Below are 26,535 nucleotides of genomic sequence, written 5' to 3'. Positions count from 1 at the left end.
ACCACCCACAAATGGCACTTCCTATCAATCACTGCGATGGGTCTGCATACACACTGCAATCTCATTCCCGATCGCAGTGGCTAGTTTGCATACACGTACTGCGATGCATGCGCAGATCACGAAAATTGGCCGACTGTGTGCTTCTTAGCACTTACGATCCTTGCTGAAACAGGCCCCAAGTACACTCCTTCATGGCAGTGGTATTCCCTGATGGCAGTGACCTCTTTCAGCAGGATAATGCCCCAAATTCCGCTCATCTCAGTCCGATCCAGCGTCTGTGGGATGTGCTGGAAGAACAAGTCCGAAGCATGGAGGCCCCACCTCACAAATTATATTACTTATAGGATCTGCTGCTAACGTCTTGGTGCCAGATACCACAGGTCACCTGCAGAGGTCTTGTGGAGTCCATGTGGTTTTAATGTTATGACTGATGGGTGTGTAAGGAGCCACTATTTTAATAGTCTACTTACCATAAAGTTGCCTGGAGATATTATTTATGTTCTCAGACCACCTTTTTTTCATAGGATCTAGCCATGAACATGAATTTGCGGCACATAAACACATACCTAGTTACTCATAATTACGCTACATGTGGACACTTCTCTAATTAGTGTGTTTGGCCATTTCAGTCACACCCATTGCTAACAGGTGCATAAAATCAAGCATACAGCCAGGTAATCTCCATAGTCCGATATTAGCAACAGAAGAGGTTGTATTGAAGATATCAGTGACTGTAAGGAGTGTGCTGTTATAGGTTGTCACCTCCCCAACAAGTCAGTTTGTCAAGTTTCTATCCTGCTAGAGTGGCCCCAGTCACTGTATGTGAAGAGAAAGCGTCTAGAAACAACTGTGAAGCAGCAGGCACAACTCTGGACCACCAAGTGATCGGCACGTAAAAACATTGTCTGTGCTTTGTTACCACACTCACTGCCAGGTTATAAATTGCCTCTGAAAGTGATGTTAGCACTAAAAATGTTTGTGGGGAACTTCATTGATTAGATGTTTTCATGAATGAGTAGCCACCCCCAAGCTTCAGATCACCGTGCTCCATTCTAAATGTCGGCTGTGGCTGGAGTGGTGTTAGGCACAACACCATTGGACTTTGGAGCAATGGAAAAGCACTCTGTGGAGTGATGAATCACGCGTCACCATCTAGCAGTCTGACGGATGCTTCGGGTATGCCAGGGGAACACTTTCTGCTTGAATGTGTACTGTAAACATGGTTTGGTCTGGGTCCCTTAGTTCCAGTGAAGGGAAATCTTCATTCTACAGCGTACAATACTGTACAGTCATATTCTAGAGAACTGTGTGCTGCCAACTTTGTGCATTTTCTAGAGAACTGTGTGCTGCCAACTTTGTGCATTTTCTAGAGAACTGTGTGCTGCCAACTTTGTGCAAACAGTTTGGGAACGGCCCTTTCCTGTTTCAGCATGACAATGCTCCCATGCACAAAGCGAAGTCATCAACAAATGTTTTGCCTAGTTTAGTCTAGAGGAAATTTATTTATTTATTACCAGTTATTTATATAGTGCACACATATTCCGCAGCGCTTTACAGAGAATATTTGCCCATTCACATCAGTCCCTGCCCCAGTGGAGCTTACAATCCATATTCCCTATCACATGCTCATACACATACACACTAGGGTTAATTTGTGTTGGGAGCCAATTAACCTACCAGTATATTTTTGAAGTGTTGGAGGAAACCGGAGTACCCGGAGGAAACCCACGCAAGCACAGGGAGAATATACAAACTCTGCACACGCAGGGCTGTGGTTGGAATCGAACCCATGACCTCAGTGCTGTGAGGCAGTAATGCTAACCACTACACCGTCTGTGCTGCCCTATTTGACTGGCCTGCACAGAGACTGACCTCAAACCTAACAAACACCTTTGGGATGCATGGGCATAATTGTCCAACACCACTGCTCAATCTCCTAAAGGGCCTATTTATCAAATAATATATGCTGGTAATCCCCTGGAATCACCCATTCTCGAGGAGTACCTACTGTGCAAATATTAAGGATTTGCCATGCAGGGACCACAGCAGATATTTCCAATATCTGCCTTGGTCTTTCCATTTCCGACTGCATAGCAGCCCTATAGGTTTATATGGGGGCTACTATGAAGTCAGATTTTCCAACACCCTTGAATGGAAAGCATTGGCCATGGTAACTGATGCCATGTATAGCCCACACTCTGAAGCTGAACCAGGAAGCAGAGTGATAGCGCAGCAGAGTCATACCATAGCAGAGTGATAGCATAGCAGAGTCATACCATAGCAGAGTGATAGCATGGCAGATTCATACAATAGCAGAGTGATAGCGTAGCAGAGTCATACCATAGCTGAGTGATAGCTTAGCAGAGTCATACCATAGCAGAGTGATAGCATAGCAGAGTGATAGCATGGCAGATTCATACAATAGCAGAGTCATACCATAGAGTGATAGCATGGCAGATTCATACCATAGCAGAGTGATAGCATAGCAGAGTCATACCATAGCAGAGTGATAGCATGGCAGATTCATACAATAGCAGAGTGATAGCGTAGCAGAGTCATACCATAGCAGAGTGATAGCATAGCAGAGTCATACCGTAGCAGAGTCATACCATAGCAGAGTGATAGCATGGCAGATTCATACAATAGCAGAGTGATAGCGTAGCAGAGTCATACCATAGCTGAGTGATAGCTTAGCAGAGTCATAGCATAATAGTGTCATACCAGGAGTTTTAAGTAAATTCCCATGAAAATATTAATTTTCACATTGCCGGTTTAGGCAAAACATTTGTCACACCAGCATTAAAAATGTGGATTGTGATAAATATGGCCCTAATACTCTTGTGGCTGAATGTGTGAGAATCCCTGCAGTCATGTTCCATAATCTAGTGGAGTCTTCCCTGAAGAGTGGAGGCCGCTATATCTTAATGTCTATGGGTTTGAATTGAGATGTTCAACAAACACATATGAGTGTGATGTCGGGGTGTCCACATGCTTTTGGTCACTCAGTGTATTATTAAAACAAAGGAGCTCATTCAGACCCACTCGCTAGATGCGTTCGCTCGCCCCCTGCCAATGCAAGGCATTAGCTCACCAACTATGTCTTGGTGTGCGATCACTTAGTGTATTCAGACGACCGCCAACCATTCTTAAGACTCTCACTTGCGCATGTCATCTCCTAGAAGTGCTTGAAAACATTGGTACATCGAGCACCATCGGATGCGATCGCAGCGCTTGAGGGTGAGTATACCCTGCCGCAAGCACTGCGATCACTTCAGTGTGAAATCCCACCAAGTGACGTGTACTATGATGCTGCCTTTTAATTATGCACGCCTATGAAACGGCATTGAGACACTCAGGCATGCCTGCGTTCGCACCTCCACTCCCCCGTTTCTAGTGGCCAGCCCGTCACAACCCACATACGGCTTCTCCTGTCACTCACTCTGCTGGGCAGTCTATGCACAGCGAGCAAACACATCCCGATCTCTCGCACTGGTTCGCGCACGCACATTGCGATAGCAACTCGGCCAGCTACGAGCGTTCGCATCATAGCAAGCGGGTCTGAAATCAGCTCCAAAATACCAAGTATTTGTGCATATATGAATCCTATTGCGCTGTAATAAATTACCACCAGAGGGCGGTATGGTATTGTACTTAATGCTTAATATACTGTAACATTAATTCAAATGTAGTAGGCTATAGCATGATGTCTTAGCTTGATGTCTTTAGGTTATTGAAATTTGTTACTAGAAATATTTATCCCTGGAAATGTCCAAATATGTCATTATTGACCACCTGTACATTAAGGGACTGATTCTGGGTAAAGCCGCGTCTGTGGTTGCGTCCATTGGCGGTTTCCCTTCTACGACTCTATGCAATTGCAGATTCAGAGCCATTCCTTGGTGTTCACCTGTGCATCCGAATATGCAAGGACTAAGGAGCCCACACTCTGCGTCAGTAGGCGCTGAACCACTGATTGGTGCGCTTTTAGTCGCACCATCGAAACTTGCGCCAGTCCTATGGCAGCTGCAGTTGAGCATGGCCTCCTTTGTGAGCGGTTGAGCGTCTGTGTACAGAACCAATTTTACTGGCACACCGCAACGTTCCCATAACACGGCCATAAGACGGATCATTTCTGTGCGCATGCTAAGCCACCTCCCTGGAACGTCCACTACATTTGTAACACATTTCTGGCACAGTGTGTATCTTTTGCGCCTCATTCGCAACCCCAACTCTGTGTGTACGCTATCTGGATACATGCACAGTGCAACATATTCTTATGCACAGAAGAAAAAATGTGCTCCACTGCGTCCGACATCGGCAGTGGGTGCGAGACCTCTTTAGGTTCAGTCTGCATAATCTAGTCTTAGAAATATTTTTGAGTATGGTTGCTTTTATATTTTAAATTAAATATTCAGCTTTTCAATTAATTTTAAGACTTAACCCGGGCATGAGGAACTTTTTTACACAGTGGATGCAGCCGTTATGTGGCCTGAACCAGTGTTCAAGTTTGTCTAGGATTTACTGAGTCATTGGTCTGCTCTAAGGCAGTTCTGAAACCATTGTGCCTAGCAGAAGTGATCAGAAAATGTTGTGTATTCTCAGTATATGGAGTATTTGGCTGCAGCTATGCCCCATGTGTTTTAGTTTTTCATCTGGCAAGTGCTAAGGAAAAGTATTGCAAAGAAAGAACATAGTAGCTTCAGTTATATGCAGCGAGGTCAATGGCTGGGGAGGCACACATGGAGATGGGGCTGCGTGCTGGGAGCCTCTCTCACCACCTACTCACTGCAACTCTCCCCTAACTACACTAAGCTTCAGTGCCCATTGATTCTCCTACCTGCATTACGGTGTCTGCTCTTGCTGCTGCTGACTGAGCTCAATCTCTAAACAAACACTGCATTGCACTTCCTGGTCACACGACACATATAAGGTGTTCATCAGTGCTCAAGGCACTCAGAGGCATGCCTCTATTAGCTCTCTTTCTGTGCAGCTTACTGCCTGTGGTGTGACCCCGCCTCAAGCTCTGCAAGCAGTGTCTGACTATATATAAGCGAGGCTGAGCTTTTGCTGCTTCATCTCTCATCTCCCTGCCGTCCCAGGGAGCTACACAAAGCTGGTGAGTGTTAACTAACTCTACCCCTGCCTGCCCTGACTGCACATCCCTGAGTAGCTGCATCTGTGTGAAAGAATCTGGGATCCGTTAATGAAGGTCTTAGTTTTGCCTTGGTGTTCCTGAATGCTCTAGTCAGAATATAATGTAGCACACATCACTCTTGTGAGACACCTCTGCAACCTAGTTCACCAAATGTGCAAAAAGGTGGAGAAATCTGAGGTGTGTTGCATCAATGTCCAACCCACCACCACTCTGGTGCCACATCGTTTAATTAAATAAACACTTCCATTTTCTTCTTAAAATTGTTTTTGTTTCATGCATGGATTAAGTCTCATGAGAGTAAGGGAGTTATGTAGTAGGTACAGAGATTAAGGAACCAGCGTGATTTCAGGGAGTTTTCTGCTAAATTTAAAGCGGCAATTAGTTATAATGCAAAACCAGCCTTATGACCAATAGCCGCTTTAAATTTAGTGTCAAACCCGCTGAAATCACGCCAGTTCCTTCATCTCGGAAACCATTACATAACCCCCTCCGATGCTGATGATGACAGGCCTTGCTAGCATATGAAAAAAGATGCCAGTGGATGAAGGTGTTATGTAAAAATTTTCTAATAATCTGTTATGACCTAGGGATCATAGTAATAATGTTATTTTAAATGTTGCTGGTTATTTACTATATGATGAAAATGCTGTCCAATTCTTAAGTTCTAATAATTTATCGTTACCTGTAAATATCTCAGTTTCTTCTAAACGTAACATAACACCTTCATCCACTCGCCTCTTCGATTAAGTCATTTAAAAAAACTAAAAAGTTTGTCACCCCCACCACCAAAACCCTGTTTATAGTCCTGGTACCTATAGGCAAAATACTACCATTACCAGGGTATGGGCAGTGCCACTATAACACTGTAAGCAGTGTAGGGTATCCCTGCAATAGTGACCAAAGCCCTAAGCCGGTCAGCACAGGGCTGAATTCTTTAGGGAATTGGTCTTACAAAACAATACGCACTAGACCTCTTCCGACACCCCTTCTTGGTGGCATGTTGGTTAATTAAAAAAAGGTTAAAGTAACATTGAAACATTAGTGATATCTTAACTGCCGATCCCAGCAAGTGCTAGACACCTTAAAGTTTGGGTATGATGGTGATAGTTGTAGTACTATAAGTTCCAGCATAGACATGGCTGCCAGTGCATGCTGGACCTTATGGAACTATAAATGTCAGCATGCTCTGGCATCCAGGGCCTGCTGCGACCTGTAGTGCACCGTTGCAAAATTATAAAAAAATTACACACCAAGAATTATTCAACTCTACACTCATTTACAGCTTTATTGTTCATGTAGTTCCTGGGGTAAAGGAGGAATTGGATCTTTTACTTTTGTTTCTTTATACCTGGGGTGGGCTTAAAATGACCTGCAGACCGTTTGCTGCCCACCTGGCAATTTGGTTGGTCCTGTTGTCTTCTATCCCTCCACATCCTATATTCAGCCAGCCGAGTACTTAGAAACGCAAAGGGTTGCTAAGGATCTGTACTGAGGTCGTTGGTTCCATACCCACTACGGCCCTAACTGTGTGGAGTTTGTATATTCTCCCTGTGCTTGCGTGGGTTTCCTCCGGGTACTCCGGTTTCCTCCCACACTCCAAAAATATACTGGTAGGTTAATTGGCTCCTAACAAAATTACCCCTAGTGTGTATGTGTGTGTGCATGTGGTAGGGAATATAGATTGTAAGCTCCACTGGGGCAGGGACTGATGTGAATGGCCGAATATTCTCTGTAAAAGCGCTGCGGAATATGTGTGCGCTATATAAATAACTGGTAATAATAATAATAATAATACTACCCTGGGAGAACTTCCGTACTCCATCTGTGCAGTACACTCCCAGCTTCTGCATTCCACACTGCCGTGGAGCTTCCTAGAAAGCAAATCGGATGTAAGGGAGCTCTGAGGCAGTGCATTGTAAAGGAGCCAGGAGCGGTAAGCAATGATTCTACCCCGGCTAATTGAATTCAAGCCTAAATCTCTCTGCACATTACATCTGCCCCAGCTGCAGTGCATCATGGTTTTGCCAAGGTGCAAAGTTTACATGATCTTTTTTGCTTTGCTCCCAGCTCAAAATCAGCCCCTTAAAGCGTATCTCAAGGTACTGCGGCTCTGCTTACAGTGTTACACAATAATCCTATTTTGTTTGGACGCAATCTTCATCTGTGTTATACCCCTTTTCCACCTAAATTCCGGGTCTGACCCGGAGTTGGAACAAAGTTCCTATCCGGATCAGACCCGGAATTTTGCCGGCGCTGACTCGGGATATTCCCGAGTCAGCGCCGCTCACACCGCAGTCGGGTCTGCATAGACCCGGCTTTTGCGGAGTGAAAGTGGACGCTTGGAGATGACGTCATCTCCAAGCGCCACTGAAGCCGGACCAATCGTCCGGCTAGCAGCGCACTCCAGGTCATCGTGACCCGGAGTGCGCTGTTCCCATAGCAGGGTTTCATGGGCTACGCCCGTGTTAAACCCTGCTAGTTACCTGGGTTGGATTGCCGGGTCACTCGACCCGGCGATCCAAGCCTCTGCCCTTTTACACCAGGGAGCTGCCCGGGTTAACCCTTCAAAAACCCGGGTTTTAGCTCCGGTGTAAAAGGGGTATAATCGACATATTTGGGTAGATTTACTAAAGTGCAGGTTTTTAGAAGTGGAGATGTTGCCCATGGCAACCAATCAAATTCTACATATAATATCTCTAGCACCTTCTAAAAGATAATAGCTAGAATCAGATTGGTTGCTATGGGCAACATCTCCACTTCTAAAAAAAACCCCACTTTTAATAAATATACCCCATTGTGTCACTACGAGCACCTTTTTTATTCTGATAAACTTCACTCAACCCATTGTTTAATAACTTCTATATTATATTTGCTGCATTGCACTTCCTGGCTGCTGCCCCCACACACTGTACACTGTCAAGTAAAGCACACCATGGTCTGTAGATACGCATTGCTGGCTGTGATTGTGATTCATACTCTTGTTAGAACAAGCAGGAAGGTGAGAGAAGGCATCTGATCCAGCTGTTATTAACCTGCTTTGTCATTAGATGTAATTGCCTTCAGAGACCGGTTTTGTTCTTCTTGCCCATGGTGATAATGTTAGTGCTAGGAATGGCCATCGACCATCAGTGGTTAACAACCATCGATGGTTTGTCACTGATTGATGGTTTTGCCATCAATGGTGAACAACCGATAGTTATCCACCATCGATGGCAGGAAAGGCGTGTTTTGTTTGTTCCCTCTGCGCTGTTGATCTGAGCTTAGCCACACCCATGGTGGCCCACGAAGACCCGCCCCCTTCTCTGATTGGCCTGCCACCTGTCTTTCCCCACAGCAGGGATGGCCGATCGATGGTTTGCTCCTAACTGTGAATCAGACCCACAATCTGGATCTACAGCATAAAAAAGGGGGTAAATGCATGTGCCTTACCTTTAATAGAACCCATCAAATGTGTGTACTGCAAGGCAAAGGACCCATACCAATTAAAATCACCTGTTAAATAGCCTGTTAAATGACAAAGATCACCCACTGTACATAGCGGAGGATGCCATATTGTGGGCTAGTTAATGTTAACTAAGATGCACCAAATTGTGTCTTATTAATGTCACAGGAGTTAAGTGGATGAATTAGTTGCTTTCTTATGATATCGTGTGTGACGGGCCACAGTGTTGTACGTTCAGTTAAATGGACTCAGGTTTGAGCAACCTTATTTTTCCAGGGTAAAACCTACATGTATTTTTTTGAAACTGCTAGTGTGCTAGCAGATACCTGATTGCATAGATGTTAGTACTGACCTATTGAATGCAGGTGTAAAAAAGTTTAGAATATATATCTTCACTTTTTATGGAATATTATACACCACTGTGTATTGATTGTTTGGAATAAGCAGTGCTATGATGCCCTTGTGTTGTTTGTATTATATTCCTAACTAGATACTAGTGGGAGCCGACAATTGTGCAATTTTAATAAGCAGCAATAGTGATATTGCTGTTTATTAAAATGTCATAATTGTTACTTAGATACTAACGGAAGCCGATGTTTCAATGTGCCTGATTCAGAGGTGTTTGCAAATCCCGTTGCGATTTCAATTCAGTACGCAGCGCTTCTGCGAAAATATCTAATGATTTTACTGATGTCTTGTACATAGAGATGCCCACCTCTGGTTTCTCACATCCGCAGCTTGCGTACAGAATATGAACCATTGGAAACATTAGTGGAACATCTGAGCAAGCCTCTGCTGTCTCAGAATGAGCGTTTTTGTAGCCACTCCCCCTCATTACCTTTCCCAATCGTTGACTATATGTCAATAAATGCTGTGTGCGACCCCTGTCTCAAACCTATCACTACGAGTGTGCAATGCAGCTGTGGCGCATGTGCAGTAGCCAGAAAGCGGTCAACTGCATATGACGTTGACACTGCGTGCACCTCCGATTCAGGCCCTGTGTAACAATAGAGCAGGACTCACAAAGAGAATACATAGCACTGCAGGTATGAGACCAGCTTTAGACGTTTGTTGAATGACCTGTTTGGATCTGAACCTGCTGGCAATCGACCAAGTCTGTAGCTGCGTTGTTTTCCTCTCATTATGAAGTTAATGCCAGCTGTTAGCATGGCAATCATTAACCTAGCTGCTTCAAAGGGTCTCAAAAGTGGCACCTGGTTTCAATTATTCAATGCAATGCAGCAACATAAAGGAAATGTAAAAATGAAATATAATTTTCTCAAGTCAGAAATGTGAAACTTCATATTCCACAGTTACTGTAAAATAATGAATCATGTTAAAATAATACAATATGGTCCATTTACGAAATGGGGAAGAAACGTTGAGACATACCACATTGTTTTCTGTGCACCTATTTGAACTCTTATCCCATGCGGAATTTTCCAGATGGGGGCCAGTGATGATGGAAAAAAAATCCATTCAGGACGGAATTGGCATCAGGGCAGAGGTTGCGGGAGAACTGAAGGAAGTCCACAACGCTTGAGCCGGATGATCGGCAGAGGCTTATGCTTGGCAAAGCCAATGCAGAGTGGTCCTGCATTACCGGGGCTTTCCCTTTTGTCCGTTCCTGCATGAAGTGCGCCTGTACTAATCAATTCAGTGCTAAGGATGAGTGGGACTTGTCCGATGAAGGACTTCAAATAAGTAAGAGAAATACTTACCTAGTACCCACCAGGAGTTAATTAGTAGTAGCGGTGGAGGCCAGGCAGTTATGTCAGAAGGGGGAGTGGTTCATTTGAAAGAGGTTAGTCTCTTACAAACTGTGTGCCCCCTTACATCTTCTTGTCTGGTTATTGGAGAGATCACCAGAGATGGGAGAAGATCTCCTTCGTCCTGCCTTCTAGAACTTCACTGGCAGCCACATATGAAAGAGGGTGTCCCTTTGTTATTATTGTCTGGTGATAACATGTAATTGCAACCACCAATACTGAAATCATTACATTTTCTAGAGATTGGAGTAGAGTGTATTATAACGCTGAGACCTTAACCATCTTGTACCAAATTAAAACATGAGCCCCCTCATGTAATGCAATAAGGTTTGCTAGGTATGAATATGGTATGCCATGTTAGACTACCATATTATTAATGCACAAATTTGCTTTAAAGAGTTTTATTGAAGACTGCAAAAGCTAGCAGATTTTAGTATGAAGACCTATGTATAGAGGGGCTGATTCAGCTGCGGTCGCAGGCCCGATCTAGACGCTATAAACCAATGTTTTCAGAACTGCACATGCCCCGGAGCCGCAGTACGCCTGTGCCGTGGCTCCGGACACATTGTTGGGAATGCAGGAGCCTGATTATCAGGCTACACCCATTGGGGGCAGGAATGGGACACGTTTCAGAAAACAAAGCTGCGTTATCTCCTTTTCTGGGGCGTGCTGAATCCAGCGACTGTGTCATTGGATGCAACTTCACTGACCTCGGCAGCTGGACATTCTGAGCAATGTTAGGGTCCTGGTGGTGATCCCATGCTGTGTCCTCAGATGCAGGCAGTGGATATGAGAAGCTGGCAGTGGGTGTCTTTTTACAAAAAATTCTTCCTGCTGCATTAACATAACTTCTCAGATCCGCTGCGGCCGAAGACGCAGCACTAATCAGTCCTGCGTCCATTTCCGAATAAGTCCCAGAATCCTTGCACATTGTCTTTAGTTCACTTTCTTGCAATTTCAATAAAACACATATTTGGGCCATTTTGTGTAGATATTTGCCATGTTAGAATAACTAAGAAGTCTCATTTATATATTTTTTTCCTGATAATTCATAGTTTTCTGAAAAACTCAAAGCCTAATTTGTGTGGCTAATGCATAATTACTGATATGGATGTTGGAATGTGACCAGCTTTCAAAAAAGTGACAAAATGGGCTCAGCACAGGAGCGAGAAAACCTTCAGCAGTGAGAGTGGGTGAAGTTCCCCTGTAACTCACATGAACAGTTTGTAAGCAGACTGTACACAATTAGTTATTATATTAAGGATAAATATATTTAGCCTGTGTATTCATCCAGAGTAACAGCAAGAACACACAGGCTTTGTGTTCTGCAGTGATGACTCAACAGCTGTGCCAGTCTCACTGACCCTCAGCGCAAGCCCAGCTATGGATGAACTGATCCTGCTACAGTGATATTATGCTGGCAGCTGTCCCATCATTGATATCCTGGCTGTAGTCAGCGAGGACAGAGTGTGGTTATAGAGGAAATAAACCCAAACAAATCGATCTCCATAGCAACCTCTCCATGTTAGTAAATTGTGTTGGCAAGGAGCAGCAAGGTTATTACACTACATTGCTGTGGAATACAGGCTGCAATATAACTCTTGTTTAGCCACTTAACTGGCTAATATTTTTTCCCAAAACCGCTCCGAAATAGACATTTTGTTTGTTTTTTAAATGATTGAATTAAGGTGCGTATCCACTAGCAGACTGTGAAACGACTGCACGATTATGACATTGTAATCGTGCAGTCATTTCACAGTCTGTGCTGTGCTTACACTGAACGTTCAGTCATTCAGTGTAGGCTCATCAATCATCCCCGAACATGGGCAATCTGTCGTTATTGGCAGATTGACCAGCATGTTCGGCGATGACTGATGACGGAATCGGTATGATTTACCGCCGGACCCATGCCCGGCGGTTGGAATCCGGGCAGAGGAGGAAATCCCGATCGTCAAAGGTAAGTACCTTACCTTATTTCTACCCCTAACCCTCCCTTAGGGGTGCCTAACCCTAACCCCCCCCCCCCAGTGCCTAACCTTAATCCCCCCTTCCCCGCCGCCTAACCCGCCGCCTAATGCTAACACCCCGTTCCCCTAGCCTAAACCTAACCTCCCAGGGGGGTGCCTAACCCTAAGTCCCCCCCTGAACCCTAAACCTATACCCCCCCCGCAGCTATCCGCGCTCGGCGTTCCTTCGATCGGGATGCCGGGCGTCGGGCTCCCGGCGTATGTCTAATGACAGGCATCGGCATATCGACGCCTGTCTTTGGACCCTTGCCGGGATATGACAGTCAGGAAGCTGGCTGTTGGGATTAGGTCCGCCGGCTTCCCTACTGCATACCGGAAACGACCAGCGGGAGCGCGCATTGCTGGTTGTTTGCACGATTTGTGCTCGATTACTGAGCGATTGCACGATTACGATGTCATAATTTTGCAATCACTCAGTAATGTCGCGTAGTGGATTGTGGCATTAGGTCAAGAACATCTATTTAAAAGATATCCAACACAATTCTATTAAAAAAAAAATGTTTTGAAACACAACATTAATATCGCCCAGTGATATATAGCAATATCGATTATTGCGAAATCACAACTTTTCATTTCCGACAGGTATACACTGGGGGCGCTGAGGGCCAGTTCATTTACATTTCCCTAGTGCAGGGCTCGACAAATCCCAGTGGCCAGGTTGCCATGCCTACCAGATTTTGCTGCCTGGCTACCAGATTTTGCAGTGAGGAAGGAAGCAAATCCTCATCAGCTCTGTCGGAGATAGTGCCTATAGTATTGCGGTGTTCATATCATGCACAGGAGTGCATGTGCTGAGTGTCGCCTGCGGTGACTGCTGTGCCTGTGTCCATCCTGGCCTGCGCTGACGACTCCTCTCCATCCTTGCCTGCTCTGATCGCTGTCTGTCCCAGTCTACGCTGATCCCTCTGTACATCCTGGTTGTTTCCTATTTCCGGCTGCATAGAGCTGTCCGGTAGTAGAGTCTATGTGTGGCCGGGGATTGCGGAGTGGCTTCAGAGGGATAGTGGGGAGGGGGGTTTATTGTACTTTCTGGCACCATTGTCTTATGTGAAATGTGGTCCGTTACTACTGGAGGGTGGGGGATGGAGCAGAGGAGCTGTGCAGAGCAGTGAGGGAGCCTCCATTTTACTGTATCCATTCAACTGTGACCATTTTGTGGACTAGTATAGTGTGTATAAAGGTTGCATAACACACAGAGCTGTGCTCCTCACTCCTGTAATTTTTTTGGGGGGACGGTGGTCTGGCTCCTACACTTTCATACTGGCTCCTAGATTTTAGAAATATTTGTCAAGCCCTGCCCTAGTGGCTTCTCCTCTCTGCAGCCGCTGGCTGGGAGGGTACAGCTGGGCTGCCCAGTCAGCAATGGTCGGCAGCACAGCAGACACTGTGGGAGGGTGCAGAGATGCAGAGGGACGGGGAGGTCCCTCTGCTATTGGTGTCTGCTAGAAGATTATCTTCTGATAGCTGCCCTGTGTGAGTTTCTGACTGGTGCATTGTTTGGGACCATAACAGGTAACGCACAGCCTGGTGTGGTCGCAAACGATGCAGCCACGCCAGGCAAGTGGTTCAACGTGTTGGCATTAATTTCTCTTACATATTTCTTTAAGGCCAATCAATCATTAAACTTTCAGTGAAATGGGATGTGGCAGTGTTAACCCTTTCACAGCTGAGGAGCTGTGGAGGTTTCTGGGGTGGCTACAGAAGGCAGTATGGAGAGGGGATCTCCCAATCAACAAGAAAAGCTGTTGTGGGGAAGCAGGCACACCCCCACGCCCTACACACAGATGCACGCGTTCACAGAATTACAAACACATGCACAACAGCAAACAGATGTGTTTACATCTGAGAAAGTCCTATTATTTGGAGGTAGCCACTCACTGATGGCGGTCACTGTCCCTAGCAAACCGGTTATGATTGTCGGATTGCAAATGCAGTGCTGACGCTGAAGATGATCTTTTAGTTGCTCGATTACATTATAAATACACGGTCTGGAATAGGGCTCTGCCAGCTCTGACCTCTAAACCCGTGACATTATGACATCATGCCTAGGGGGCGAGGCCACAAGCTCTAGGAAGTAGAGCACTGCCAGGAGCGTTCCCTGGTACATACTGCTACTATATGCAGGGTGCTGCTCCAGGCACCCTGTAAACCACATGCTGGTGCTGTGGGGCAGTGACTGTGCCACCCCAAGGGCCCTATAAGATAGCACCGTTTGCACACGTCTAGTTACTGCACTGTGCACATAAGATGGAGAATTGTTTCTGCTGTATCAGAAATGTCTTTAGTGAATCGCAATTTTGCAGTGCTGCTGCTGGGACTCCTGGGAGCAAGAGAGGCAGATAGCAGAGTCTACCTCTCCAACGCAGAACGGAAAGAGGACGATTGTGGAATTACTGTGGGGAGACAGGGAGGGATACTACTTTATTGGTACGGATGGGTGCTACAGTTTTAATTGGGGGTATCTTATTTAATGTTGGGGTTAATTTTCTTAATAGTGAGGTGATGGTGATGCCTGTTAATTTAAGGTGGGGTAGAGGGGACTTTATGTATATCTGGGTGCTTTAGGAGCAATTAATTGACATGGGGCTGAATTTTGGGAGGAGGAGAGTACTTATGGTGTAAATTTACTAAAGATCAATTTTGGTCGATTTTGTGTTTTTGGACGATTTCCTGTTGGTTTTGCAATTCAGAGATTTACTAAAGTCAAAATGTACAGCAGGTTTCATTCACTCATTAGGTAAAGAAAAGAAATGGATAAAATTAAAAAATAAAATTGCTTGGGGTTGCCCTCCTATATCCATAACTTGCCCTGGACCTTTCACCTTGACCTGGTACTGGAAAATAGGGTGAAAAAACGGATGTGGAGTTCCCCCATTTTTTTGAATAACCGGCACTGGTCTGAACTAGCTGGGGGGGCTTACTCTACATCAGGTAGACACACAGGCCCTCATTCAGAGGCGGTCGGAGGATGCAAGCGGTCGCTCAGAAACTGGGCGGCCGCTTGCATCCTGACCGGCCGCCTCTGTTTCGGTCGTTAGGCTGTGGGTTTACACCCACAGCTCTAACGACCGCTAGGGTGATGGTCGCGATGGTCATAGACCATCGCGACTATCGGGGCTTACGACGAGACCCTAGGGTAGGGTCTCACTTGTCGTAAGCCCCGGAGAGCTTCTGGCTCTGTCAGAGCCGGAAGCTCTCCACTGACATGTCAGTGATGTCAGTGGGGCCTCCCCCAAACGGCAGGCGTTCCCATGGGAACACCTCCGTTTGGGCTGCCACCCCCCTGGCCCGCCTTCCAAACAGGGCGAGCTGTCAATCAACATCGACAGCTCGCCCCCCTTTGGAAAGAGACCCGCTACGACCGGCGCTGTCGATCGTAGCGGGTCTCACGCATGCGCACGAAGGAGCCGGCTCCCTCGTGCGCATGCGCACTGAACAAACATCGAGGCGGCCGTGCGGTCGTAGACCGTACGGCCGCCTCTGAATGAAGCCCACAGTGTGGGGACCCCCTGCCATAATGTAAAACCAGACCCAAACTAGTCAGCCCAGGGCTGGAAATCCTTGGACATTTGGGACCCCCAAAATAATATGGGTCTACAGGTCCCAGCAAACCTGCCCAGAGATGCAGGCACTTATGGAACAAAAAGTGTTAGAATGCCCGAACATTAAAGGCCTGCTGGCACCTGTAGTCCCACTGTAAAGAAAATATTAAAATAATGACAATGCAATACTGCTGCAATACGCCAATAATCATTTTAAATTAAAGTAACGATTTCCTAGTTGTATTTAGAGATTTATGTTTCCATTGAGTTTGTTATGTAATAACAAATTAACATTAGTCTTTCTTTTCACTTTACTAGAGTACACCGCGTCTCCTTGTTTGTTAAAATTGACCATACCTGGCTGATACAAATGTCACTGAAACTCCAGTTTTCTCCTGGTCTATGAGGCATACCAACAACCAATACTATGCTATGGGAGCTATTTACTAAAAACGTTGTATGGGGACAGTAGTGTTCTTTGTTTATAACACTAACCACTACCACTGAAGGTATATGCAATATCTCCTGCATTATAGGCTTGAGTATCCAGACCTTTGATCTTCTTCTTCCATGTCGACCTTAAGCATGTCGACCTTTTGTCTCTGTCGACCTATTGCCTGTCTAACATCTAGTGTCTATCTAGGCACTGTCTATCTTTTATACCACACCCATAGGCTTAATATATAATTGCTTTACTTAATTTAGTTAGTATATGGGGGCCGATTCAATAATTGCAACCCAGTGTTTCCCAAGGTCAGTATTCATCCACTAACAGTGCATGTTTTCCAGATCTCAATGTTGGTGCACATGTGCATTCATTATTGACTGACACAAATGATCCACTCACAGGTGGTGCTAATTGTTTCAATTGCAATACTATGGCTGGGTACACACTAGGAAGACTGGCAATCGTGCAGATGGTTGGGCTGATTTCTCTTCATCCTGGACCATCACAGATTGCTGGTACACACTAGACGATTTAATGAACAACGGAATGATACCTTGTTCTGTCCGTCATTAAAATGCACTGCCTCACACACGATATTGTTTGATTTTCCGTGCAGTGCGGTTAATCATAAGATCTTGTATGTCATCCACGGGAGTGTGCAATTGAGAGTACACACTAGACGATGTAGACAATTTGTCGTTCCAAAATGACAAATCGTTCTGATATTGTCCTAGTGTGTACCCACCCTAAGCATATTTGTTAAGCATGGGCTGATAAGGTTCCCTGAAGACAAGTTTTGGAAACACTGATGTTACCCAAGGTGCCAGCAGTCGGCTCTTGGCAAGGGACTGATGATTTGCTGGTCATTTCTCCCTCCCAGCCATTGTTACTAAATTTATAAATGTTTAATTTACATTAACTGTAAAATTCCTAGAGGTATGATGAAGGATTTGCTTTTCTATAGACTCTTTGAGGATGTTTTTGTTTGGTGTTTTATTGATGTGTGTATGCATCCCCGGCCAAACTCGCGGTAACCTGAGGGACCATCTTCCAGTCCTTTTCGTGATGACGGTTGATTGATGCGGTGTAATATGCACATCAGTTCTACAGTGTTATTTCAACAAGTCTAAAAAAAGAAATAACATTTTATATCCTTTGTGTTTTATATCCGGATGAGTATTCTGCTGTCTGCGCCATCTGCAGCTCCCTGGTAACAATTCATGTGGAGCGAGATGTCCTATCTGCTTCATTAGGACCAAACAGCCTGGGAACAGCACAGAATAACCATTCACCTGACTTGCCCTGCAACGTTTTAAGTTATTACATACAGATACAGGATAAGATGGAGAAAACCGGCTTTGAGCCAACAGAATATTTGTATTCCTCATGCCAGGCTGTTTGATGTTGATATTTTCCAGATGTTAGGAGTGGTGGGTGCCGGCATGCGCCATCACAAGTTCCCCGCTGGCTACTTGGTCACCAGGGAGGCTTCCCAATGAATGGGTGGAAAGTGTAATGTTATGATCCCTTACAGTAGGCTCCTCATGGATCATTCTCATTGGCTACCTGTAGTTACATAAGTACAGGCCTCCTGTGCACTCACTGTCTATGATAGCTGCCGTGTAACTTGTGTTTTTGTTCCACTGATGGTATTTCTGGCACTTGGCTCAATAAAGCAAGATCTGCGACCCAAACCAAGTGCGTCATCAGGTGATCTCAGCAATTGGAAAATTCCATATTTAGATGATCAATACAAGTCTCTCAACGGTACAACAGGTCTGTTTGAAGACATCTTTCAGGTTTACTCATTAAGAACCTGCCTACAAAAATGTGTTTGATGTGGGCATGTCTTTATTGTTTAAAAAAATTTATATTAAAGGTTAAAGCAGCCATGTGAAATAGTACAGTGGTTTTTTTTGTTCTTTTTTCCTAACAAATCACCTTGGCAGGCTATAATATTTACCATTTCTCTGTCAGATTTTTCCATGTGACTATCATGATAACCAGTCACTTGGCACATGATGTAGTGGGCAGAGAGTCTGTGGAACACCTCTATGAGCTCACTTTGCCATCCTCTCCCTTCTCCTCCCCCCTCTTCCATCATGACATGCTGTTAAGCTAGGTACACACCTGAATGACTGTGTGACAAGCCCATGCGATGTAATGATATGACACAGTGCCGTACACACTACACGATCTGTCGTTTGTTACTTGCTTCATGTAACAACACCACAAAGTCTGTGGACTTGCCTCATTGGACGTGCAGAATATCCAATGGGACGATGCAATAAATGACTGGGGAAACCAACGAATTGGGGGCACACACTATACGATGGTCTTGCAGATTGGTGGATAGTATCAAGGTTACATGTGTCTGTGCAGCAGGCTGTCTGTCTGTCTCTTTCAGCCACAGAATGTGTTTTGTGTCTGCTCTATGAAGAGAGGGAAGAGGGCCCTGCTCGTGAGAGCTTACAGTGTAAAGGGTATATAAATAATATAAACAAATAATACATGTACCACCTCAATATTTATTCTGTTATTGCCATGTCATCATAGTTATAACAAATGAAAATAATTTATTTTCGTTATTCAATGGTTTAAGAAAAATAAATGCATATATTTATTTTTAATGATTACTGTTCATTTAAGCCCAAATCTGGGCTTTCAGTTGCACTGTACAGGCAAATGCGATGGGACGGATCCAAGCAAAGTGATATTTTACTGATAAACTGCAGCAATATGTGATTTTTTTTTACTGCCTTGAAAGAAAAATCATCAACATTAACAGTTGTTTTTCTTAAAATGCATTTGTTTATAAAAACAGAAACAAGAAGGGCTTGTTGTTGGGGCACTCTAAAGTCAAAATTAGTAAATATACTGTAACCTTTAATGGAAATTATTACAATTCTACAGATCTCCTTGCTAAACCAGAATCTATGGATATGGCGAAATATTCAGAATATTAGAAGTTACTCGGGGTAATCGGTCCCCTGCACACTTATAATGAGATTGTCTTATTCATAACATATAGCAGTCATGCAGGAGGATGATGCCCATAGTGACCCTGAGATTGGCACAGTATCACGTGTTACCATATGAACACTCTGCTGTGTTATCACTCTGTCCCAATCCGCCTCTTATATAACCCCACCTACAGCAGCTGGTATTCCGAGGTGGTCACCCATCCAAGTACTGACCAGGCCCAATACTGTATAGCTTCCAAGATGAAACGAGATTGGGCACATCCAGCATGGTGTGGCTGTAGGTATATAATTCGAGAGAGTCTGGGTGCCCTGGTGTACACGTAGCAATGGTGTTTTGTAGGACTAACTCGAATGAGGAGTCCGCTTTGTTTAAATGAATGATACAGAGTTCAAAAAAGTATTGCACAAGCGTATTAATTGTTTCACAGGGTACATATATTATGGTCAAGATATCACATACGTACAGTCTGATATTGTGCAGTTCATTATTGCATATCATTTTACCAAATCCGTGTAATGCAGCGGAATAACCTTATGCGGATGTAAGTAATATTAATCCGCTAATACGTATTTGTCTGTGTCACTACAGACTTAAGGGCCTGATTCAGACCCACTCGCGAGCGGCTGTCCGCTCGCAAGTGGGTCGATGTTCTGCACTGAGCATGTCACGAAGGAGGGAGCTCCGTCGTGCGCATGCGCCAGACGCGACGAGCGAAGGACTTTCCTTCGCTCGTTGTGTCTGATCAAAGGGGGCGTGCTGTCGATGTTGATTGATAGAGCCAAAATCACTCCGGGCCTTGCGGTTGAAAACCTCAACCGCAGGCTCCGGCTCGCAGTTTCGATGGTCGCGATGGTCAAGACCATCGCGGCCATCAAACTGCACGCTCGTATAGGCTGTGGGTGGTGACCCACAGCTATACGAGCGTCCAGGAGGAGGACGCTCCATAGTTATGGAGGACGGCCCTCATTCAGAGCGTGCGCTCTGCTCAGAGCGTACGGCTCTGAATGAGGGCCCAAATCAGACAAAAACAACTTTGAATATTTTGCCATATCTATATATTCTGGTTTAGCAAGGAGATCTGTAGAATTGTAATAATTTCCATTAAAGGTTATATTTTACTAATTTTGACTTAAGAGTGCCCCAACAACAAACCCTTCTTGTTTCTTTTTTTGTGTACATGTAATATTTTGGGCTTTGGGAGCACCACCAACAACGTGCTATGTTATAATTTAAGTAATAAGATGCAACATGGTTGGTTAGAAACATCTCATTGACAATACAAGGGTCTCTGCTGCACCCTCCCTCCTTTTTTTTGCTACAAAATGTTTTTGTTTAGCCTGCAGAGGTCACTGTTGTTTTATTGTTATTTCTAGGCTTAGCTAGCGAAGACAATTGTTGTAATGAACCTTGTTGTAATGAACCATGGCCCTCATTCAGAGCCGCTCGTTAGCGGCAGTACGCTCGTTCCGAGCGATGTTTGCACATCTGCGCATGCGTACGGTTTTTAGTACGCATGCGCGCACCAGTCAGTGCGGCCGAAAATCGTTTGTACGCTATATAGCGAGTGCCTGCTATTTTGAGTGACAGAATGAGGCGTATGTGGGTGGTAACAGGGGAAGGTGCTTGAAAATGGGGAGTGGAGATCCGAACGCAGGCGTGCTTAAAGGTCAAAACGGGCGTTTTATGGGTGTGTATATTTAAAACAGCAGCGTCATTGACCACGTCACTGGGTTATTTTATAGCCAGAACTGCTCGCAAATTTGTGGTAGCAAACACCAACCACAAGAATAGCGAGCAGTTCATACGCTGGTCGATGTACTCGATTAATCTAATAAATAGCGGACATGACGTATGGTGCGAGCGGCCAGGGGGCGTTTTTAACAAATAAACGAGCGTATGTTTTGCTCGTTCGTTCAGACTTAGAGGTGTGAACAGACTGCAATGTGCGTACGGATCATTTGAATAGCCACCCCTTGTTTTTAAACGAACGACCGCAAATAGCGAACGGCTCTGAATGAGGGCCCATGTGTATTATCTTATGAAGTAGCAATAAACTGGAAAAAAAAAACATATTTTTATTAGTTGCAGAAAAGACCTTTACCTTTGCTTGAATGTTTGCACAGCTCGTCTGAGACACAAAATTATTTAAAAGATGTTCTCCACATGCTGCCATATTTATTTATTTTATTTGTGGTGTTATAGTTCTTTTGCTTTGTATAGAGACCCTGTCCCGGGAGTGGCCCATGTAACCAGCAGCGCTATACAGACTGGTGGCAGCACCTTCACCCACCACTCACACCAATGTCACTGTGTGCCCTGTGCACAGACTGCTATGTATCCTATCCTATTCATCCACCACTCACACCAATGTCACTATGTGCCCTGTGCACAGACTGCTATGTATCCTATCCTATTCATCCACCACTCACACCAATGTCACTGTGTGTCCTGTGCACAGACTGCTATGTAGCCTACCTATTCACCCACCACTCACACCAATGTCACTGTGTGCCCTGTGCACAGACTGCTATGTAGCCTATCCTATTCACCCACCACTCACACCAATGTCACTGTGTGCCCTGTGCACAGACTGCTATGTAGCCTGTCCTATTCACCCACCACTCAAACCAATGTCACTGTGTGCCCTGTGCACAGACTGCTATGTAGCCTATCCTATTCACCCACCACTCACACCAATGTCACTGTGTGCCCTGTGCACAGACTGTTATGTAGCCTATCCTATTTACCCACCACTCACACCAATGTCACTGTGTGCCCTGTGCACAGACTGCTATGTATCCTATCCTATTCATCCACCACTCACACCAATGTCACTGTGTGTCCTGTGCACAGACTGCTATGTAGCCTACCTATTCGCCCACCACTCACACCAATGTCACTGTGTGCCCTGTGCACAGACTGCTACGTAGCCTCCTATTCACCCACCACTCACACCAATGTCACTGTGTGCCCTGTGCACAGACTGCTATGTAGCCTATCCTATTCACCCACCACTCATACCAATGTCACTGTGTGTCCTGTGCAGAGACTGCTATCTAGCCTATCCTATTCACCCACCACTCACACCAATGTCACTGTGTGCCTTGTGCCCAGACTATGTATCCTATCCTATACCAGTGAACATGGGCATAAAGCACCTCTCCCCGCGCCCCTTACTGGCCATGCGCATGGTGCCACAGCTATTTCTTACATTGATGATGTCAATACATTTTGCTTTTGTTATTGCTCAGTTTTACCATGACAGATAAAGATGAAACAAAGAGCAGGTTATTTCTATGAGTTTCCACTACAATATGATGCAGTTTTCCTGAAAATCAGCTCAGTAGTTTTTGCACCAACGTGGAAGAAACAGACAGATGCACTGTTCTTATTATATTAGTTTAGATCAACAATTACATGTGTTTGCAGCAATGGCTGAAATGGCAGACTTATTTTACCTCCTTTATCTATGTAAATAGCTTAATTGTAAAAAAAAAATAGTCATAGTAAAACATGAGGCCTTCAAAGGAAACAGAGGGGACGATTCAGACCCGGACGCTAAGCTGCGCTCTCTCGCAACCAAAAAGGGGCCGGGTATGCAAATTCTGCAATCGCACTGTCTGGTGTAAGGACGCCCTCTATGTCTTAGAGAGCGACGGCAGAGTGAGCGCAGGCCGGAGTATAAAGACGCCCACTTTTCTTTCTTAACACACGTCATCTCCAGGAAGTGTATGATTAATCAGAACCATCGAGAGCCATCAGAGCAGCACGCAGCCCTTGAGGTCGACCCTACCCAGCCGCAAACACTGCGATCACTGCAGGCTGAAATACAACCAGGTGACGTGTACAATGATGCATCCATGCTAATTATGCACACCCATAAAACTATGCTTTGACGTCCAGTAACGCCTGCATTCGCAGCACCACTCCCCTTTTCACAAGCACATTCCCCTGTTACCACCCACAAACGGCTGTCACTCAAAGTAGCGTCCAGTCTGTGTACTACGAGCGCACGATTCCAGAACGCAGTGACTGGTTCGCGCATGTGTATTTTGCCGCATACGCATGTTCAGACGGGCAACAATCGCCCGCGGCTTAGCGTCTGGGTCTGGATCAGGCCCCCAGTGCCTCTACACCATTATACTAGGAACGACACAATTATTTATAAATCACCTTTTTCACTGTTATTCAACAAAGTCTCAGTTGTTATGTAATGTTTTAGCTAAGCTAACAACAGAGCTCTGAGACTTGCTATATATAAAGAGATTAGACTTCACTATCAGGTTGTCCGATGTTTGAGAATAGTAGACATTGTTTGGTCTGTTTCCTGAAAATATAAATATTGTAGGAAAAGAAAATATAACCACGAATAAAAACTTAGCGGGAAGTCTCTGTTTTCATAAGCAATTCACATTTTCCAGACTTCCATATTTTAAATATTTTATGTGAAGTAAAATATTCTCTTAAGGATACTGTCCTGGTTCTCAGTGTTCTCTGTAATTGTAAGTTTCTAAATATAAATTATACACAGATTTGTGAAGTTTCCCCCATATCAAAACCATTAAACAGACCCATGAAGTATTAATAACATAGCGACTGCTGGTGCCCACCACACTGCCATCACCCGCTCTGCCCCCACATGTCTACCATGACACTGCCCTCCACTTGCCATTACTGCACGGGTTGGGTATAGGATCCCGACCGCTGGTCAGAACACCAACAGCGGCATCCCGATAGTCAGAATCCCATCACTACAAGATAAGGTCCCTAATGCTAACCCTTACCCCTAACCCTCCCTCTTTGGTGCCTAACCCTAACCCCACCCTAGTGCCTGAACTTAACCTCTCCGTTCCCACACCCTAAACCTAGCCCTCCTCCCTTAGTGCCTAACCCTCCCTCTATTGCCTAAACCTAACCCCCGATACTTACTTTTGGGATGCCGGTGGTCGGGATACTGGAGCCGGGATACCGATGCTGTCGGGATTCCGGCACCGGTATTTTGACCATCAGCATCCTGCACACCGGGATGCTGACTACATCCCCACTGCACAACCATATGCCCACAGTGACTACTGTGCTTTCACATTCCATCTGTACCCCCCTCAGATGCCATCATTTACATACCGTCATATGCGCAACTGTGCCCATGCCATCACTGACATTGTACCCACTCTCCCGCAAATGAGCCCAAGACACTGCCTGGTAATGTTAATGCTAATAATTTGCAGTATGTGTTTGAATCAGTGGGAACGATTCAGTCAGATGAGATTTAAGGGTGATGTACACCTGAATTCCGACAATGGCATCTATCATCTCCACTGCATTTTATCTCGCACCCTCATGGGTTGTGGAGGAGCCGCCAAATGTATGGGTGACGTGCTTACCAAACATATGGTGGTCCCTACTGGACATTGCAGGTTACAGCGCATTTACTGGAATTGACCCCAGTGGATAGGTAAATTGTGTTACACTTTGAGAAACGGGAAGTTTGTGCAGCACTAAGAACTTGCCAATCCCGCTGTCAATGTATACATTGTCATTATTCTTCTCCTATACATACCTGATGCTTTACAGCTCTACTGGAGCTTTCTGTCATTTCCGAATGAAAAAAAGTAACCTCCTGACTTTTATTTACTTGGCGAGTCGATGAAAAAAAAAAAAAAGAGTCAGAATTTGAATATAAAAACCTTGAGAACAGATAATAAAGGCCTGGCAGTGTATCAAAGCACATCATTCGTCTGAGTACTTGCTAGGAATGTATGTCTAAAGCTAAGTTTAAGCTGGGCGGCCGGGTTCAGTCTGCTCTAAATCAGGGATCCATATAGTTGTGTTTGTTTCTCAGCACTGGGCAGCACCCTGTCCGCAAAGCATTCATCTTTCATCTTCTTTCTTGGTTGATGTAAGCTGAATTTTGCTCTAAATCCTCTTACTGCATTTTACATATCCAGTCACCAAAACTATTTGCCAGCAATACGCATCGCTCAGGCTCCCTTTGCCACTTGTCAGTTGTGCCCCGAGCATTAAAAGCAGGACAAAAGTCAGCACTGTACCCTTAGGTGGGTGTGAGAGCAATATAGGGACCCTGGGGCAGATTCACAGGTGGTCACTAAATAGATTTGGTTACCACTGACCAATGTTTTTAGATCTTCCTGCGCAAGAGTCGCACTGCGCATGTGCAGATCTGGTCCTGTGTCACCGGACACAGTGCAGCCGCAGACGTCCGCTGATTGACAGGCTGCAGCCATTTGGGGACATGGATGGGAAAGTATTTAAGAAAAAGGAGACTTGCCCCCCCCCCTACCGTTTTTGAGGGTGCCGAAGCCAGCGACTGCATCTTCCGATGCAGATTCACTGGCCTCAGCGGTTTAGTAGCGGTGGACATTCTATGTAACCTTAGGGTCATTCAGATGCCCGATGGTCTGCGCAATGTTGCCGATGGTGGATCTGAGCAGATGGAAGTGGGCGTCTCATTAGTAAAGCCAGCACCTCCAGCATGTGCATACCTTATCATATCCGCTGCTAGCGAAGACGCAGCACATACACCACTTGCGTCCATCCCTGAATCAGAACGACTGTACAGAAAAGTACTTATTAATAAAATAAAAACCCTCATGGCGTCTAATGCTGGCGGAGTGCAGATGTGCTTTTAGCATCCAGTCAATCAGTAATTAGCTTTTATTGATTTAATTCAAATTGGATAATGAACTTAATTTCTGGCGGCTATAGGGTGCATCACATTTTGGGCCTGATTCAGAAGTCGGTGCAGTGGCGATGCCGGATGGAAGCAGCCAATGTTTTCAGTCTGCACATCCATCCGAGCCGCACTGCGCATGTGTCCCTGTGGTTACCGCTGGTAGCAGGGTCGTATTAACGCCAAAGGGGGCCGTGTGAGGCGGGCCCCCTCATATGAGCAGATGTCCCCCAACCAGACACCTTGATCCAGGAAGCTGGTGCCTCCTACTCCGCAGCACTGTCTTCTCTGTGATAGTGCTACACAGTGACAGCAAAGACTATCTTCCCAAAAATATCACTGGGAAGATGGTACCACGGAGGAGGAGGGACTCGCTGGCTGGAGCGAAGTATACTTTGGGTACAGGATGTGTGGTGCAGAGACCCCAGGGGCCCGTGTGCATTGCACTCCCTGCACCCATTATAAATATGCCTATG

General features: G+C 45.3%; 1 protein-coding gene and 1 pseudogene across 1 annotated transcript in view; one reads left to right on the top strand and one right to left on the bottom strand.

Moving 5' to 3' along the window:
- Positions 1 to 26,535, top strand: part of ARHGEF3 (Rho guanine nucleotide exchange factor 3) — a 336,653-nt gene that overhangs the window by 74,992 nt on the left and 235,126 nt on the right. The gene's annotated exons all lie outside the window — the stretch shown is intronic.
- LOC148523732 (5S ribosomal RNA) lies at positions 19,532 to 19,650 on the bottom strand (annotated as a pseudogene).

This window comes from Taudactylus pleione, unplaced genomic scaffold (genome assembly GCF_031769625.1).
Source record: "Taudactylus pleione unplaced genomic scaffold, aTauple2 ptg000128l, whole genome shotgun sequence".
Taxonomy (NCBI): domain Eukaryota; kingdom Metazoa; phylum Chordata; class Amphibia; order Anura; family Myobatrachidae; genus Taudactylus; species Taudactylus pleione.
This window is presented reverse-complemented; position numbering and strand designations above follow the sequence as displayed.